The 19,272-nt window shown below is 39.8% G+C and overlaps 1 long non-coding RNA gene across 1 annotated transcript; it reads right to left on the bottom strand.

The window, feature by feature from the left end:
* Positions 1-10,242: 10,242 nt before the first annotated feature.
* LOC138489641 (uncharacterized) lies at positions 10,243-12,026 on the bottom strand. The gene is made up of 3 exons (XR_011274846.1): positions 11,968-12,026; positions 11,798-11,898; positions 10,243-10,821 (listed from the first exon to the last, which is right to left on the bottom strand). It is a non-coding gene; the product is annotated as an uncharacterized lncRNA (long non-coding RNA).
* Between the last annotated feature and the right edge of the window lie 7,246 nt (positions 12,027-19,272).

Raw genomic sequence — 19,272 nt, 5'->3', positions numbered from 1 at the left:
ATAGCTGAAAAGTCTTTAAGTCCATTAAGGAAGTCTGTTGTATCCTTTAGGTATGTGGATGATGCCTGTATAAGCGGTTGTAGTAATCTGTCAATGTAGACTGCCAGTGGGTCGAAGATACTTTCTGTCCCAGCAACAATCGGTCTGAGGGGTGGATTTTGTTTATCTTTGTGAATCTTAGGGAGCCCATAAAAGACTGGTGTAATCGGATGGGAATTAGTGAGATATTGATGTGTTTTATCATTAATCCATTCGTTTTCTTTGGCTTTTAACAGAGTATTGTTAATTAGTTCTCTGATTTCTGGTAGCGGGTCCCTATCTAGTATGGCATAGGTGTCTGTATCGCTAAGGAGTTCAATGCATCTTTTGACATAAAAGGATGTATCCATGATTACGATTGCTCCCCCTTTGTCAGCCGGTTTAATCGTAATGTCTTCACTTTTCGCCAATTTATCTATTAGATCTAGTTGGCGGTTTTTGATATTAATGGGTGTTTTTCTTCTATAGTCAATTCTGCTTAAATCTTGTAGGACACTCTTCTCAAATAAATTCAAAATTGAATTTTGTACCTGTGGGTCAAATGTACTCTTGGGACGTATTACCAGTAAATCACTTTCTGGTAGTCTAGATTCCTTTTCAGGTTGCGAGTCAAAGAAAATTTTAAGTCTTAATTTTCGCATCAATCTGTGTAGACAGATTTTTTCTTGAAATAATGAAGTATTACACGTAGGAACAAACGATAATCCTTTGTTCAAAATGTTAAGTTGTTCTATTGAAAGAATCTTGCTGGAGATATTCACCACTAGATTATTGTCCTTTATTTGTTTCTCTTTTTTGTTTGTGGCTTTCTTCCCTCTCCGGGTCTTTCTCTTATGCCTAAAAAAACCCCCGTTGATGTATAAGGTTCAGCGTCTTTATTAGTTGGAGATGTGGACACCCCTGGTCTATTGGTGTCTTCTGTTTGTTCACGTTCACTAGTGCGGTCTGTGGAAGGCCTCTGGATGGGTTCACCAACACTGCTGTCGCTACTGTTACCTGAGTTTGCGAAGTTAGAGTCTTGTTGGTTATTACGATTAAAATTTCGCTGTCGGTAATATTCTTGCCAATTGTATACTATATCATTGAGATAGTCAAAGGTGTCTCTTTTAAATTTTCTCAATTTCCTCTGTTCAATTTCAGTCTTATAGTTTGCCAATTTCAGGTTGATATCCTCTAGTATCTCAGAGAGATCTTTTGCCGATTTAAATTTAGATATTTGGTCTTGAAGAGTTTTAATTTCAGAATCAATAGTTACAAGGGATTTTGACAGCTCCTCAATAGTTAGTAGTATAAGGTCCAAAGAACACTTATTCAAGATCTGGTCCCATTTTTGTACAAATATCTTATTTTCACTACAAAGTGTTGGTCTTAGGTAAACCCTCAGACCTCTGGGAATTTTCTTAGCTTTATAATATTCCACTAGTGTGCTAGCATGTAATTTTTGGGAGATCTCACGTCTAATGAGTTTTTCTAGTTTCTGAATAGTTTTTTCGGGGTTGTCTTCACTTTGTAAAGTTTTTTCAGTATCTTTGATGAGACCTAAGATACGGGTTGCTTCTTCTGCACTGAAAGCTAGTGTTGTGGCGTGCTTGTCGGTTAGCTCATTTAACCTTGAGAAGGACATTCTAAAGTTAAGTAGTTAGTTAAGTTAAATGTGGGTGCACCCTATGATTTGTGCCACACTAGATGACTAGTGAACAAAATAGCGAAGGGTTTAGATAGAAGCGCACACCTATAGTAAGTAAGATTAGTAAAGAGATTCGAGGATTATGTTGTATAAACTTTTAGGTGCGGGGGGGAAAACTGAGGTCATGGCACAAGACCCCGACAATAAACAGTAAACAGAAAGAGGATTCAACTTGGGAACCCTCCCGTCCCCTGCACACTTTCAAATGTTTGGATTAATCCAATACAGTTGTTTAAACTGCGTTATATGCATTGTACATACATTTGTTTCTAACACATATGGTCAGACACAGGAGTGTGAGATAAAAAAATATATATCTTTATAGTCAGGCTGTATTATTTTCAGCAAGAATTATAGTTCAGACAAAGATTATTTACAGTGCATAGAAACAGTATCAATAGATAAAGCTCAAATTGAAGAAAAATGGAGTCCAAATTGATTAGCGACGCGTTTCGAGGAAGTTCTCCTCTTCTTCATAAGGCCACACTTGGACTCTTAATGTAAAAGGAAAGCATAAATTCAGTAAAGAAAATTTTGTAAGCACAATGCATAGACTGTTCATGTCATATTAAATGTATACAGTTAAAAAATAAATGGCATTAATTGTATTTAGAACATTAATCTGTCCCTAAAAAATAGGGAATTGAAACAATGTAACATGTTCTAATATGCATTGTAATTCATGCAACATTATAAGATTAACTAGGTTGCCCCTGCTCGAGAGAGGGGCTGAAGGTCTACTGAAGCATCTTTTCCTGCAAAATTAACTGTATAACGTCCATCATACTGTAATTTAGTAGAGTACTACCTCTAATGGGATCTATCACGTGGATGGTGAAACATAAGCTAAAGAAAATTAAATATGAAGGTAAAACAACACACAGATAGTTCTTAGGCTATATCAATCTAATATGGAAGAAATACAAAAATCGTTACCTCTGTGAGTAGAAAGTGCCGGAAACAGAGAACCGGACGGAGCGGTGAAAATAGATAGACAGTCTTCGTACATCAGTTAGTTCCTTAAAACATGGCTAATTCCCAAAAAGATACCAGAAATCTAAAGAAAACAAAGCCTGATCAATGCCAAGCTCAATGTTCAAACGTAACAGTCATAGGTGTGAGATAAAAAAACTGAGTAACATACCTAACCAAAATATGGAGGGCGGAAAATAATCAATACAGCGGCCCACATAAGGATGTAGAACTTAAGTATCCCGCCGTCACTACAGAGGTGCCTCAGTATGTGGGAATTCTGTCATACGAATAGCCAAACTGAACAGGAATGAAGTCCTGATTAGTATAATATACCTAGCAATCTGATATGAAGTAATGGAAACATAATATGGTGTTTAATCAAGGCAAAAAATGTAAAGAATTACCGTGGTAAGAATGTGCAAATGGCACAATTCTCAAAGCTGATGTGCAACTGATGTCAAGATTGTGTGGCCGGTCAACAGCTGAAGAATCCGGCAGTAATAGGTCAGTTAGAGTATCAACTAAAGAAAGTGTAAGGAAAACAGAAAAAAAAGAATCATGAGACTAAGGAACTATTTCCCTGGTCCCTAGATAGATAAATGCACATGCATTCACGCTTACCTGGAGCATAGGGGGGCAATCCTGAACAGAGTCTGTTCAGCCGAGTGGCTTGTTGTTCACAAACCATGGAGACTACATGTGACCATGGAGATAAATAGAGGACTGAAGTAATAGGTGAAGAAAAAGGACTAAGAAGTAAATGGGCCTCAAGGTCGGCCATCTTGGAACGAGGTTATATTGTAATGAAGGTGTAGATCTCTAGACATTCAATGACAAGAAGTAACTTAAATCGGGAAGCGTAAAGGTGCGTAACTAAATAAATTAAAAGGAAAAAATTCATACAGTACAGAAACCTATTGTGCGATGTAAATCGGACATTACAAATACTAGTCCGCACATCGTAGAACGGGGAGAGGAAAGTTGAGAAAAATAGTGTACCATGTGAAATAGAGTCGAAATTAGCAATGACAAAGGGTCTTGAATCGAACGAAACGCTCGGATCTTAAAAGGGAAAAAAATAGCACGGAAAAAATGAATATAATGTTCAGATTATCTGGCTAAGGTCATTTAATGACCATGTGTAACCTATCAGTTCAAAATAGGTGGATCACATGGATTCACATTATGCAGGAAGAGGGAAAAAAAACCTTAAATCTCTCTCTCATTGCATGGACAACCTAGTGCAATATAGCAATCTCAATGGGGTAAATGCATTTATTTTACAAAAGATCAAAATTAAATGTGATAAGTATAACAGAATGACAAACAATGAAAATTAAGAATAAGAACAATTTTTACACTGTGTTTACAGGCAATTATTTTTATGGCAACCATCTACTAGTCTCAACAAAGTAGTGCCTTAGATCACAGTCAGACACAGGAATAGCAATGTGACTCTCAATTTTATGTTGAAGATCAATCATTCCTTATTGTCAAATTCAAATCACAGAAAACAGTTCAATGTGAAATCCTCATTTAGACCCCAGGGCTGTAAAGAGCTTAACTTATCAATCCAATAAGCTTCTCTTTGTAGTAAGAGTGACTGATAGTCACCTCCTCTTGTAGGTCGTTTAACAACTTCTAGCACCTGGTATTTTAGTTGGGCAATTGTATGTTTTTGCATGTTGAAGTGGCGAGCTACCGGTGAGTATTGATTATTACATCTTATGTTCGACTTGTGTTCAGACAGTCTTGATTTAACAGGTCTTTTGGTCTGTCCTACATACACTTTGCCACAAGGGCACTTCAACATATATATGACACCTGATGTCAGACACGTAGAATAGTCTCTTAATTTGATTTTTTGACCATTCCTGGGGTGAGTCACTACATTACCTTTGATTGTGTTATTACAGTGTATACATCCTAAGCAGGGGAAGGTGCCTAGTTTTTTGGTAGCTAGGAAAAGTTGTTTCTCCTTTGGTACTCTTTCAGCTTTCACCAGCTTGTCTCTTATATTTTTACCCCTTTTAAAACACATCATTGGTGGTGTGGGGAACAATTCCAATAGAGTTTGATCATTATGAAGAATATTCCAATGTTTCTTTATACTTTTTGTGATCTGAAAACTCTGTCTTGAGAATTTTGATATGTATAAAAGTGGGGTGTCTTTAACCTCCGATTTAGGTTTCAGTAAATCTGTACGGGGGATCTCTGAAGCTCTGTCTTTGGCAATTTCCAAAATTTCTGGTGGATAGCCTCTGTTCTGAAATTTACTAACAAGATTTGTGCATTCCTTATCTAGAACTTCTGGGTCAGAAATTATTCTTTTCAAGCGTAATATTTGACTATATGGTAGACTTTGGAGCATCGCCCTCGGGTGGAAGCTGGAATAGTGAAGCAGATTATTTACATCAGTCGGTTTGTGGTATATAGACGTAGCTATCTTATTGTTAACAATGCTTAAGTTAACGTCAAGAAAATGTAAATAAGGGTTACCAATCTCAATAGTAAATTTAATCCTAGGATGCACTAAATTGAGGTATTCAAAAAACTGGTCCAAATCATCTCGTGTGCCACACCAAATGCAGAAAATGTCATCAATAAACCTCTTCCAGGTTAAAATGTATGCTGCCCATGTGGGATGTTCCAGTACATGCTGACTTTCGAACTGAAACATAAAAGTATTAGCGTACACGGGCGCCATCGATGATCCCATCGAGGTACCCGATGTTTGTAAAAAGTATTTGCCCTGATGTCTAAAATAGCTATTGTAGAGGATTAAGTTTAGTAGCTCCAGAATGAATTGAGGATTACCTTTCACACCTGAATTGTTAAGTAACAACCATTCAACAGAATCTATACCTTCACTATGGGGTATTGAGGTATATAAGCTACATACGTCCAGGCTGAATAGTATGCAGTCTTCACTGATAGCTGAAAAGTCTTTAAGTCCATTAAGGAAGTCTGTTGTATCCTTTAGGTATGTGGATGATGCCTGTATAAGCGGTTGTAGTAATCTGTCAATGTAGACTGCCAGTGGGTCGAAGATACTTTCTGTCCCAGCAACAATCGGTCTGAGGGGTGGATTTTGTTTATCTTTGTGAATCTTAGGGAGCCCATAAAAGACTGGTGTAATCGGATGGGAATTAGTGAGATATTGATGTGTTTTATCATTAATCCATTCGTTTTCTTTGGCTTTTAACAGAGTATTGTTAATTAGTTCTCTGATTTCTGGTAGCGGGTCCCTATCTAGTATGGCATAGGTGTCTGTATCGCTAAGGAGTTCAATGCATCTTTTGACATAAAAGGATGTATCCATGATTACGATTGCTCCCCCTTTGTCAGCCGGTTTAATCGTAATGTCTTCACTTTTCGCCAATTTATCTATTAGATCTAGTTGGCCTTAAAGACTTTTTACAAACATCGGGTACCTCGATGGGATCATCGATGGCGCCCGTGTACGCTAATACTTTTATGTTTCAGTTCGAAAGTCAGCATGTACTGGAACATCCCACATGGGCAGCATACATTTTAACCTGGAAGAGGTTTATTGATGACATTTTCTGCATTTGGTGTGGCACACGAGATGATTTGGACCAGTTTTTTGAATACCTCAATTTAGTGCATCCTAGGATTAAATTTACTATTGAGATTGGTAACCCTTATTTACATTTTCTTGACGTTAACTTAAGCATTGTTAACAATAAGATAGCTACGTCTATATACCACAAACCGACTGATGTAAATAATCTGCTTCACTATTCCAGCTTCCACCCGAGGGCGATGCTCCAAAGTCTACCATATAGTCAAATATTACGCTTGAAAAGAATAATTTCTGACCCAGAAGTTCTAGATAAGGAATGCACAAATCTTGTTAGTAAATTTCAGAACAGAGGCTATCCACCAGAAATTTTGGAAATTGCCAAAGACAGAGCTTCAGAGATCCCCCGTACAGATTTACTGAAACCTAAATCGGAGGTTAAAGACACCCCACTTTTATACATATCAAAATTCTCAAGACAGAGTTTTCAGATCACAAAAAGTATAAAGAAACATTGGAATATTCTTCATAATGATCAAACTCTATTGGAATTGTTCCCCACACCACCAATGATGTGTTTTAAAAGGGGTAAAAATATAAGAGACAAGCTGGTGAAAGCTGAAAGAGTACCAAAGGAGAAACAACTTTTCCTAGCTACCAAAAAACTAGGCACCTTCCCCTGCTTAGGATGTATACACTGTAATAACACAATCAAAGGTAATGTAGTGACTCACCCCAGGAATGGTCAAAAAATCAAATTAAGAGACTATTCTACGTGTCTGACATCAGGTGTCATATATATGTTGAAGTGCCCTTGTGGCAAAGTGTATGTAGGACAGACCAAAAGACCTGTTAAATCAAGACTGTCTGAACACAAGTCGAACATAAGATGTAATAATCAATACTCACCGGTAGCTCGCCACTTCAACATGCAAAAACATACAATTGCCCAACTAAAATACCAGGTGCTAGAAGTTGTTAAACGACCTACAAGAGGAGGTGACTATCAGTCACTCTTACTACAAAGAGAAGCTTATTGGATTGATAAGTTAAGCTCTTTACAGCCCTGGGGTCTAAATGAGGATTTCACATTGAACTGTTTTCTGTGATTTGAATTTGACAATAAGGAATGATTGATCTTCAACATAAAATTGAGAGTCACATTGCTATTCCTGTGTCTGACTGTGATCTAAGGCACTACTTTGTTGAGACTAGTAGATGGTTGCCATAAAAATAATTGCCTGTAAACACAGTGTAAAAATTGTTCTTATTCTTAATTTTCATTGTTTGTCATTCTGTTATACTTATCACATTTAATTTTGATCTTTTGTAAAATAAATGCATTTACCCCATTGAGATTGCTATATTGCACTAGGTTGTCCATGCAATGAGAGAGAGATTTAAGGTTTTTTTTCCCTCTTCCTGCATAATGTGAATCCATGTGATCCACCTATTTTGAACTGATAGGTTACACATGGTCATTAAATGACCTTAGCCAGATAATCTGAACATTATATTCATTTTTTCCGTGCTATTTTTTTCCCTTTTAAGATCCGAGCGTTTCGTTCGATTCAAGACCCTTTGTCATTGCTAATTTCGACTCTATTTCACATGGTACACTATTTTTCTCAACTTTCCTCTCCCCGTTCTACGATGTGCGGACTAGTATTTGTAATGTCCGATTTACATCGCACAATAGGTTTCTGTACTGTATGAATTTTTTCCTTTTAATTTATTTAGTTACGCACCTTTACGCTTCCCGATTTAAGTTACTTCTTGTCATTGAATGTCTAGAGATCTACACCTTCATTACAATATAACCTCGTTCCAAGATGGCCGACCTTGAGGCCCATTTACTTCTTAGTCCTTTTTCTTCACCTATTACTTCAGTCCTCTATTTATCTCCATGGTCACATGTAGTCTCCATGGTTTGTGAACAACAAGCCACTCGGCTGAACAGACTCTGTTCAGGATTGCCCCCCTATGCTCCAGGTAAGCGTGAATGCATGTGCATTTATCTATCTAGGGACCAGGGAAATAGTTCCTTAGTCTCATGATTCTTTTTTTTCTGTTTTCCTTACACTTTCTTTAGTTGATACTCTAACTGACCTATTACTGCCGGATTCTTCAGCTGTTGACCGGCCACACAATCTTGACATCAGTTGCACATCAGCTTTGAGAATTGTGCCATTTGCACATTCTTACCACGGTAATTCTTTACATTTTTTGCCTTGATTAAACACCATATTATGTTTCCATTACTTCATATCAGATTGCTAGGTATATTATACTAATCAGGACTTCATTCCTGTTCAGTTTGGCTATTCGTATGACAGAATTCCCACATACTGAGGCACCTCTGTAGTGACGGCGGGATACTTAAGTTCTACATCCTTATGTGGGCCGCTGTATTGATTATTTTCCGCCCTCCATATTTTGGTTAGGTATGTTACTCAGTTTTTTTATCTCACACCTATGACTGTTACGTTTGAACATTGAGCTTGGCATTGATCAGGCTTTGTTTTCTTTAGATTTCTGGTATCTTTTTGGGAATTAGCCATGTTTTAAGGAACTAACTGATGTACGAAGACTGTCTATCTATTTTCACCGCTCCGTCCGGTTCTCTGTTTCCGGCACTTTCTACTCACAGAGGTAACGATTTTTGTATTTCTTCCATATTAGATTGATATAGCCTAAGAACTATCTGTGTGTTGTTTTACCTTCATATTTAATTTTCTTTAGCTTATGTTTCACCATCCACGTGATAGATCCCATTAGAGGTAGTACTCTACTAAATTACAGTATGATGGACGTTATACAGTTAATTTTGCAGGAAAAGATGCTTCAGTAGACCTTCAGCCCCTCTCTCGAGCAGGGGCAACCTAGTTAATCTTATAATGTTGCATGAATTACAATGCATATTAGAACATGTTACATTGTTTCAATTCCCTATTTTTTAGGGACAGATTAATGTTCTAAATACAATTAATGCCATTTATTTTTTAACTGTATACATTTAATATGACATGAACAGTCTATGCATTGTGCTTACAAAATTTTCTTTACTGAATTTATGCTTTCCTTTTACATTAAGAGTCCAAGTGTGGCCTTATGAAGAAGAGGAGAACTTCCTCGAAACGCGTCGCTAATCAATTTGGACTCCATTTTTCTTCAATTTGAGCTTTATCTATTGATACTGTTTCTATGCACTGTAAATAATCTTTGTCTGAACTATAATTCTTGCTGAAAATAATACAGCCTGACTATAAAGATATATATTTTTTTATCTCACACTCCTGTGTCTGACCATATGTGTTAGAAACAAATGTATGTACAATGCATATAACGCAGTTTAAACAACTGTATTGGATTAATCCAAACATTTGAAAGTGTGCAGGGGACGGGAGGGCCCACAATTTTAGACTAGTAAAGTCAATGGTGACTTTACATGCCCTGGGAGACAGCAGTCAGTCCCAGGGTATGGAGTCTATGTTTGGGGGTCACTATGACACCCCTGTGTTATGGAACTGAGGGTGCTGTGTAACACACTTACCAAAAACCACATGCAACCCTATGGAGTAAAGGACCCCATACACCATAAAACACATTACAAAGTCAAAGGAAATCTCAAATCATGTCTAAGAGTGGGAGTAAAAAAGAGTCTCACTCTTAGCAGGAGAAAAAAATAAACCCCAAAAATCCAGCAAAGCTGCTGGGGGACTCACTAGGTTTGGGAAATTAGCCTTAACAGAGAATTCTCCCTAACAGTGGTATATAGGTTATACAGTGTAATAATTTGCTGCAACCTCACTCGCTCCAAAAAAGAACAAATAAAGGAAAGGGATCACTGCTGACTGGATGCTCTAGTCACTGTCTCAGGTAGTATTCCAACCTAGGCCATTTGCTCAACGCAATGTCACATACATGCTAACTACAATCATACATTTCAATTGACCATTCTTGCCATTTTATCAAATTCATTGGACATAGAACCTGATAATAGAAAAATAAATGCACAATTTATTGCAAAAAAGATCATTGATTTTCACAAACTCAAATTTACATATATGTCATAAAAAAGCATCATAATAGTACAAAGTTCAACAATAATAATTGGTGTCAACAAAAGAATTAAGAAAAAAAGAGAAAAAGAAACAAAGAGACGTAGCAAAGACTTCCTACGAGTCAAAATATTCATACATAGGGATTGCTTCCCACTGGCTTCTACCGGTCTATTTATTCTCAAGAGAAGCATCAAATTCCATCAAAGTGGTAGTTCATTCATTTGAGAACAATGTTCCACTGGTATTTTGACTCTACTTCGCTTAAAGAGGCAAGATGGTCCCACAGCAGCATTAATGTCCAATTGCTTTTGTGGGACTATTCATTTCATGTGCGAACAATCTCTCACTATTCTTACAACTCTACTAAAGGTCTACGTATCCTGCCTGTCTGGATGTAGACAGGCAAATCACTCACACCTAGTTGGAAATTCAAAATGGCATGGTGGAATACGTTTCGGTGTGTTGGCCTTCTTCCTCAGGACCAAAATGTCAGATATGTAAGAGCAAGACCCCTGAGAGAAAGGAAATAAAAACAAAAAAGAATATGTCACAATAAAAGATGTTATGGTGATGGTGTCTAGCTCTCCAGACTTCACCCATCAGCCACCATGAAACCTAAAAGAAGTGGGGGTGGGAGGGAGGGAAGTAGACTAAAATAGTAGAAAAAAGAAGAAGAAAACACACATCCTTAATGAGGCTGAAACCTGTATGGGGAGAGAATCTCTTAAATATCTAATGTTGCCAGATGATTAATAGATATAGGCAGAGGATATCACCACGTAAGCCACCATGGATCAATAGACAATGACCAAAGTGGGCCAATACAGGTCTGTAAAACGGCACATATGTATTACCAGTGCCAGTCTTGCTTCAGCCCACGCTGAGCACGGTGCTGGGGCAGGAGCTGTAAGCGAAGGCCCCTGCTCAGTAGGTCTTTGGACCAAACTCTTTAATGATAAATATGAATATAGAGATAGAACCACACACGCTGTGATAATCAAGACTGTGAATGTCGGATAAAAGAGGGCTCCTCCTAATCCTCATTATAACGGGTACCAGCCTAAAGGCGACTGGCACTGCTAGGTCCAATCTCAGTGTCTCAATGGGTACTAACACAGACAAGGGCAACAACAATGCATGCAAAAAAAAAGTCTCATAGGTCCTAAAGTCTAAGGCGCACCCTTGCATGCGCGTTCTACAAGTAATCTATTGATAGCCTGTGTCTGGAAAGGTAAAAAGTACCTTCACCGTCACGGAGCACCGTGAGGGTAAGTGTAATTCACATGGGGTCCATCGAGTTAGACAAAGATAGAAATCAGCTGGAGTGTTTCAATCATTAAGCAACAACGAGGAACGTGGTGCAGTGAACACACTATTAATAGACAGATAGAATGAGTGAAAAAGGAAAGTACTTTAAATTCGAGTAATCTCTAGCCACAGCGCCAGCACGTAAAGAATAATGTGAAGGGTACGTATGGCGAGCTTTACCTTGTGTTGTGGGTGTAGAGTTACTACATGCCGTCTTTTTCACATAGGCGCTGGAGAGCACACTGGTGCATTCAATGAAAAAAGCACCGGGAACTTGGTTGCTGTAAAAACGAAGGGACCAAAGTTAGAAAACAGTCAAGCAGTGCTTTGCGGGCGCACTGGTCTTTTACCTTGGTGCACTCGAGTTGAGGGCGAGTATTCTGTCTCCTTCCTGTTTACCAGAGTGGCAACAGGATGGGTTGTCGGCTGTGAGATATGCGAGTCGGCGCCCTTTTGCCACAGTGGCCAGAAATGGAACTGCAGGCTGAAACCAGGAGAGAGTCACTGGAAACACACAACCATTAGGGAGAATGGCCAACATCCCTTTTGCATTTGCAATGTGCAACATGCAGGCTGTGGCCCAAATCTAGTCCTATGTGTGTTTGGACAGTGAGAAAACACAAGTGTTCACTGAAAAAAGGAGATTAATAGTGTAATATTCAAGCTAGTGTGTGGAGTGTATGGGATTGCAACCTCTATGGTTCAAAGACAGACATCCTGAGGAGGCAGCCAAGTCCACAGATAATGTCTAAGGGCCCATCAAAGGACGATGCGTGGGAGTCCCTTGTGAGGGAATGGAAACCGGCCCTAATGTTCCAATCGGGGAGCAACAGCTATATGTTGGTAACACTAAGGGGGCAGTTGGTAAAATGGAGTTTCTTCATTGAAGCCCCTTCGGCTGTCCAGAGTTCTCAGGCGGTGCATCCATCTCGATTCCTTATTGTTCAATGTTCGCTGTATATTGGAGCTATTTTTAACGGTGTCAATGACCCACCATTACATATCATCCGGGGAATGTGTAAATGTGACATAATTTGAGACCATTGGTGCTAGATGGTTCTTACACCTGATCCTTGAGCGGTGTTCATTGATTCTCTTGTGACTTGTCTAGTGGTTTGTCTCACGTACCTCAGTCCACACGGACATTCAATACAATACAGAACATTATCAGTTTTGCAGTTTGATAGAAAACGTATGTGCCACGCTCTGTCTTCAATCTGGAAGCTGGACATTTTCTTTGTAAAAAGGCAGGCTCTGCAATTACCGCATGGGAAATGACCTGTCAGCAGTCGAAGAACCCTGTGGCTGTTATTAGGTTTATTCTGGCTTGACAAATGAACCAGTTTGTCTTTCAGGTTCCTGGATCTTTTGAATGCAAACAAGGGTTTGCCTCTAACTGGGAGACAACTGCTCACCATAGGCCAATATTTCAGGAGGGCCTTATTTATTTCAAATGATTCTGTGCTGTATGTTGTCACACATGTTATTCTATCTTGAGTTTGATTTTTCAGGCTTGGTTGCAACAGATTTTCCTTGGGCGTGAATCTCGCTCGTTTAAGGGCATGCAACACCAATTTCTTAGGATAGCCTCGTTCTCGTAGGTCATTGGCTAATTTGTTTGCATGTATATAATAGTCAGGAATCGCTGTGCAATTTCTCCTAAGCCTGAGGAATTGGCTATAAGGCAAATTCTCTTTAAGTGACCTTGGATGGAAACTTGTAAAATGCAAGAAAGTGTTTCTGTCGGTTGTTTTCTTATACAAGGTGCAAGAGAGATGTCCTAACTCCACTTGAGTGCAGAGGTCCAAGAAGTTGATCGACGTCTTGTCATGGTCCATCATGAACTGGATGGTTGCATGTGGATTATTTAGACAGACAAAGAAATCAGGACTCGATGTTGCCTCGCCAAATGAATACGACATTGTCGATGAATCTGAAAAACTTCCTAATGTGTAGTTTATGGACGTTGATTTCTGAAAGCACAATTTGTTCCTCGAAGGCTGCTAAATAGGATCGCAAGGCTGGGAGCAAAAGCTGCTCCCACCGCCGTGCTTCTTTTATGCATGTAGAATTGTCCAGAGTATACAAAGAAATTTCTTTTTAGCGCAATGGTCATAAGTTCCACAATAAAGGCTGCTGGTACCCTGTGTTGGGTTGCCTGGTGGGTAAGAAAGTTGTGGACTATGTCAATTGCCTCCTCTTGCAAGATATTGGTATAAAAGCGAATTATTGTCCATCATGTCTAAAAACTCTTATTCTACATCCAAGGGTTCCCCCTCAAATATTTTAATGGTAGCTGTTGTATCTTTGAGGTAGGTGGCAGTAAATTGGCTTATGGGTTGCAAAAAAAGATCTATACATTTGCATAAAGGCTTCAAAATGGAGCCGCATCGCAATACTATTGGTCTCCCTGGGGGATGTGTCTGATGTTTATGGATTTTTGGGAGGGCATAGAAGGAGGGAATACTCTTCTCAGAATGGTTTGGTCAGTCCAGCTCCTCCCTTGTAATCCAGGAGCGATCTGCTGCAAACTGAGTAGCCTCCCTGATTTTGTTCTCTATATCGGGAGAAGGATCTTTTCATAAAGGATGATAGCTTTGAATGTCCTCGAATAGGTCCAACACCATTCGGTTATATTGTGTCCAGGAGAAGAGGACAATCCCTCCCCCCCTGGATTCTTGATTAGCATCTCTGCCGTGGTGCCGAAATGTGTTAAATTATCCATACATAGCTTTTGCAAATCTCGTAAGGGCCACGGATGCTCTCCAATGACTTTTCGCCATAGGATCATAGAAGGCGATGCTGAATTTTGAATTACCGTTTTCCTAAATAAAGCAAGACTTTTCCATAGTGAGATTGATTGCAGTGACTGCAGACACAGTCTGCATCTTATAGCAGTTTTAGGGATGCTTTTCGGTAGACGGAGATGTTTTTCCAGCGGTTCCCCTCCAGAGTGTTCCATAAGTCTTGGGGAATGCTTCAACCTATATCACCTTCATAAATCACCACAGGCACTACTTCTGTTTGTAGAACGTGTTTAATGCTATTAGCATGAATTTTACATATCTAGCATGTATGATTGCACCTTGGGTTGCCAGTGCTTTCATTTTTGCTTTTAGCAGGTTTAAAAATCACTAGTTATCTAGAATGCTCCACAACAGCGTAGATCATTACCAGTGCACACTCCAGATACCCTTACATCAGACTGGTGCAAAGGTGATGCAAGCAAAGCTTCAAAAAGCGTTTTAGGAGAGTTAATCACCTCGCCGCAGGCCACAGACCTGGCCAAAGGTGTTCAGAGAACAGGAAATCCAACGTAACACTGAGGCAGAAATGCTCCCCACTAATGACTGTGTATTACATCCAGGCAGAGCACATCAACAAGGAGAGTCACCACCAGTCCTGTCCCTCACACTGCTTGATCTGCAGCCACTACCTACTGTTTGGCAGCTCTCCAGTTACTCAAAGTCACACAGAAGAACGTCCACCACGGGTGGCTGTGGGAAACCGCCATGTACAAAGTACCTGCTGGCAGACACCAATGGCGGAGCCATGTGCAGTCCCCACCGTCAGTCTCCAGGGAAGCTATCTCCACTACACCACCCCACCAAGGGCAAGGGGGGAAATACACTGCCAAAGCCAAATTCTGGATAAAGGTAGAGCAATTAGCACAGGGACTGCTGCCATTCTAGTGGTCACTGAGAGTCAACTAAGAAAGAGATTACAGGCTCCTGAAACATCCCAAGCCCAGAGCAGGTAACGGGGCAGTCTCCCACCTCGGTTGATGAGGCTAAACTGAGCTGTACAGCCTACCACCATAATCTGTCTCTGGCAGGGCTGTGAGTGGGGAGCAGTGCAAAGTGACAGTGTTTCCCCAACCAGGCTATAACACCGGTGGCCACGCCCTGTACTGCAGGAGCCAGCAGAGGGGCAATGAGAAATTTACTGTGGCCCGGATTCATCAGTGTTGGTGCACAGTCCCACCCAACAGGATATTAGTGCACAGGATTAATCAATTGGAGCCCTGCTCCTCAATGAGCTCAAAAAATGCTGCTATCTTCAGAGGGCTCCAGAGCACCTCCTGTACCCGAAACATTAATGAGCGATTAACATAGCCTGGAATTTTGCAGTAAATGTGGATGGGGGAATTAGAGACCTGGTGCTGATTGAGTGCAAGAACAACCCATCCAGGAGAAACTGGTACAAAGCAAAGACCCCACGTTGCGGAGAAGTCATGGTGATAACAAATAGTGTGGAAAAGAGAGCGAGAAAGTCGACAGTCAGCAAACCTATAAAGTAGGAATCTGATCAGCATTAAATCAACATAGTGCACCTAAAGAAAGACATTCTTTGATGAGGTTGATGAAGGCCTGGAAGACAGACCACCAGAAAAGAAAGAGAATGAATTCATTATGAAAGCAGGCCACACATATCCAGGGACTTAAACTGCTCTTCAAAATAAGCAAGGTAAACAAAATGTTCCAGAATCTGGCAATTTGACAAGGTCTGCAAACCCCAAAATGTGAGCGTATTTGAGTCTCAAGATGACAGCTCCAGCAGATCCTCATGCCCAGAATAAGAAACCAAAGGTATGGTGTTTTGAATCAAGGAATTAAAGGAAAAGATGAAAAGGTGACAAGCTATGTGTAAAGTCCACCAGGGGGGAAAACATGCTCAGATGCTGGCTAATTAATGTCCCGATTTCACGATGATATCTATGAGCACTTGCAACAAACATTGACCCAGATCAAGATGTACATGACATGAAACAAAGATATGTCTTAGCAACTACAACAAGAGACCCTAATATTGCATGGTTAGTGAAGTGTGAAAACACATTCAAGGTTAGATCAACACATGGCAAGGTTACATTTGCCAACAGGGCAGGCTGGTACTAGGATGGCCTCACGAAACAAGATGAGCCATTACATTGGATACCAATGCAGCAGAACAAGTAATGGTCAATCTTGCATTAGAAATAGACAACATATTAGTCAACCAGAAGGTAATGCTCAGCCAAGCAATAAGAATACTCAAGGGGTACTCCAATGATATATGCTTCAAGAAGAATGCTATCCTAAGAATCACATAGTTATAATTGTGCCATTGACAGCAAGGACTGAGCTCGAAGTGATTCTGCAGAAATTAATCAAGGAGGGTGTAATATGTGTTTCAGAGGCTAATGATAACAACACTAAAAGGAATCACAGGTATTAAACAGTGCAAAGAAGATATCATTGTACTTGATCGAACCAAAGAAAAACTCAGTGCCAAACTCAACAAATTTCTAACCAAATTGGAAAGGTGTGGATTTCCTTCTGAAGAGAGACATGCTCATTCATCCAGAAGCAGCTGAACTCTCTTGGTTATTTCATCTCAAGTGATGGCGTACATCCCAAAGTCAGTCTGGCATGGGGCCTGTCAGAAGCACCTTGGCCAATCGGCTGTGACCAACAGAAGTCATTTATGGGAGCAGCCGGGTATAATGTGAAATACATGAAGTACATTAAAGAAATCTTTTTTGTGACCGCAGAGTGCATGTCAGCACTCCTTGACACAGGAAGGCACCACCCACGGTGTAGTGATTGTGAAGACGTCACCATAAAATTAAAGGGGCATAGTGAATGCGCCAAACCTACACCCTTTTGATTTAAGACTGAAACCAAGAATATCAGTGGGCGACAGGACATGTGAACTAGATGCTGCTATCATACAAAGAGCAAGACACACAATGAGAACCATTTATTTTTAAAGTCACTTAGAATCTGAAAGATACTTCTCAGAGATAGAACAGGAAATGCAAGCCGGCACATGGGCTGCATCCAACTCACTCCTGCACATAACAATGTGGCAGAAACTTAATCTCCAAAATGACAATAAATCATGATTCCTGGTCGACATCCTAGGACCTGCAAACTCAGGGAACCACACAACCGTTAGCCTGAAACGCAGCACAAATCCAAGAGTTTAATTCACCTTTAACTATACATTTGAGGCTGGCAGAATACGCAGTCAGATGACCTCTCAAGGTTACCTCTTGCTAGCAGTGAAGGTAAACATTATGCAAAAGTATAGCACAGCATAATCGCAGTGACTACATATGAGGTGCCATCCCACAAAAAACATGGGAAACATAGTTTGAAGCAGATAATATTCTGGCAACAGTGATAGATTTTGAGAAAAAGGTTTGGCCAAGTGAGAAGAACACAACACAAAGCCTCCAGCTGTTCTGCAAAGTAGTCACAGAGCAGCATAAAAATTGAAACATTTTGCTGAGACCATACAAAATTTTGACACCTGCATTAGTATGAGGATAAATCATCCAATTAGCTAATGAAGGACCTATGGGGGAAGGTCAACTGAAATAAGATTGGGAGGAGACTATTAGTGATCAAGCATTGTTCCAAAAGTGTATCACACAGGTGAAGCCCGACAAGATTATCAGGATAGCAACAAGTGCCTGTCCAAGAGATCATCATTTTTACATAATGTTGAACGGGAAGAAGAAGTCTGGCAAAGGTGGAAAAAGACTTGTACGGTATGTTGGAATACATGGGCCCGGACCAGCAGCATGCCATAGTGTTCACCAACTATGCCTCCAAATATAAATAGATCAAATTCCTGTAAACCATTGCAATCTCCAGAGCAATATAGTGTTTTACAGAAGTGTATTGATGGGAAGGTGAACTGTCCCAAATGTGACTGATAATGCGATACAGTTGAAAGACCAAAGAAATATCGAGGCTTAGTACCACAAAATGAAATACGCCAATCACGTGTAGAAAAGATACAAGTATCTTTTATTCTGTACAGATTCAAAGCAAACAGATAGCTATCTGGCTCCCAACACCTCGCAGTGTGTACCAGCACAAACACAGCGAGGGCTGAGAGTGCTGGACATCTTAATACAGACACTTTTATACAGTTTTTCAAACATTGTCCAGCCCCTCTCCAAAATATTAATTTACATACTAAGTTCAGTTCACATGTCAAATATTACATTATTGTACAATGGATTTAACAAGTTTGCATATCCATGAAGTTACAATGATGCCATTGGTTCTTTCATCCACAGTAAGCCTTGTTTCAAGAATTGCTACAATGCAGTTTAGCAAAACATATGATCAGAGTTTGTTCTATATTGTCTCGTTTATATGAGGATGAGGCTTGTGAGCGCAGACAACACTTGGATTGTAGTTCATACGAGTCACAAGGTTTCTTTGCATAGAACAAACAGTCTGCTCTCAGTCAGCCTAAACATTAACAAAAATCAAAGGTTGTTCGGCTCAGCTGCAAGTTGAAAACACAGTCCACCATTTCAGAACACTAAGCAGGAGTCGAAATCAAAATGACAGATGATTTTTAAAATGGGTGCAAAGTTGATCAGAATATCTAAGCATTTCAGAAGCGGTTTTCGATGCAACGCGAATGGGCTTAGGCCAATATTCATAACAAGGTGATATTACATGAATACAGTTCAACAGAGTATATTAGGAGATGCCCGTTAGCATGTGGGAAGAAGGCATTCAACTCATAAATCTGGCCATGTACCTCAAACAGGGAAATGGACAAGTATAACACATGAATATATTATACCCATGATCGCTTACACCCGCGTTACTAGAAAATGACTTTTGAATGTCTTCTATCCTGGA

The sequence above is a fragment of the Ambystoma mexicanum genome, chromosome 9 (assembly GCF_040938575.1).
Source record: "Ambystoma mexicanum isolate Mex_15411 chromosome 9, UKY_AmexF1_1, whole genome shotgun sequence".
Taxonomy (NCBI): domain Eukaryota; kingdom Metazoa; phylum Chordata; class Amphibia; order Caudata; family Ambystomatidae; genus Ambystoma; species Ambystoma mexicanum.
The sequence above is the reverse complement of the archived record's forward strand: the minus strand, read 5'-3'. Positions and strand labels throughout refer to the sequence as shown.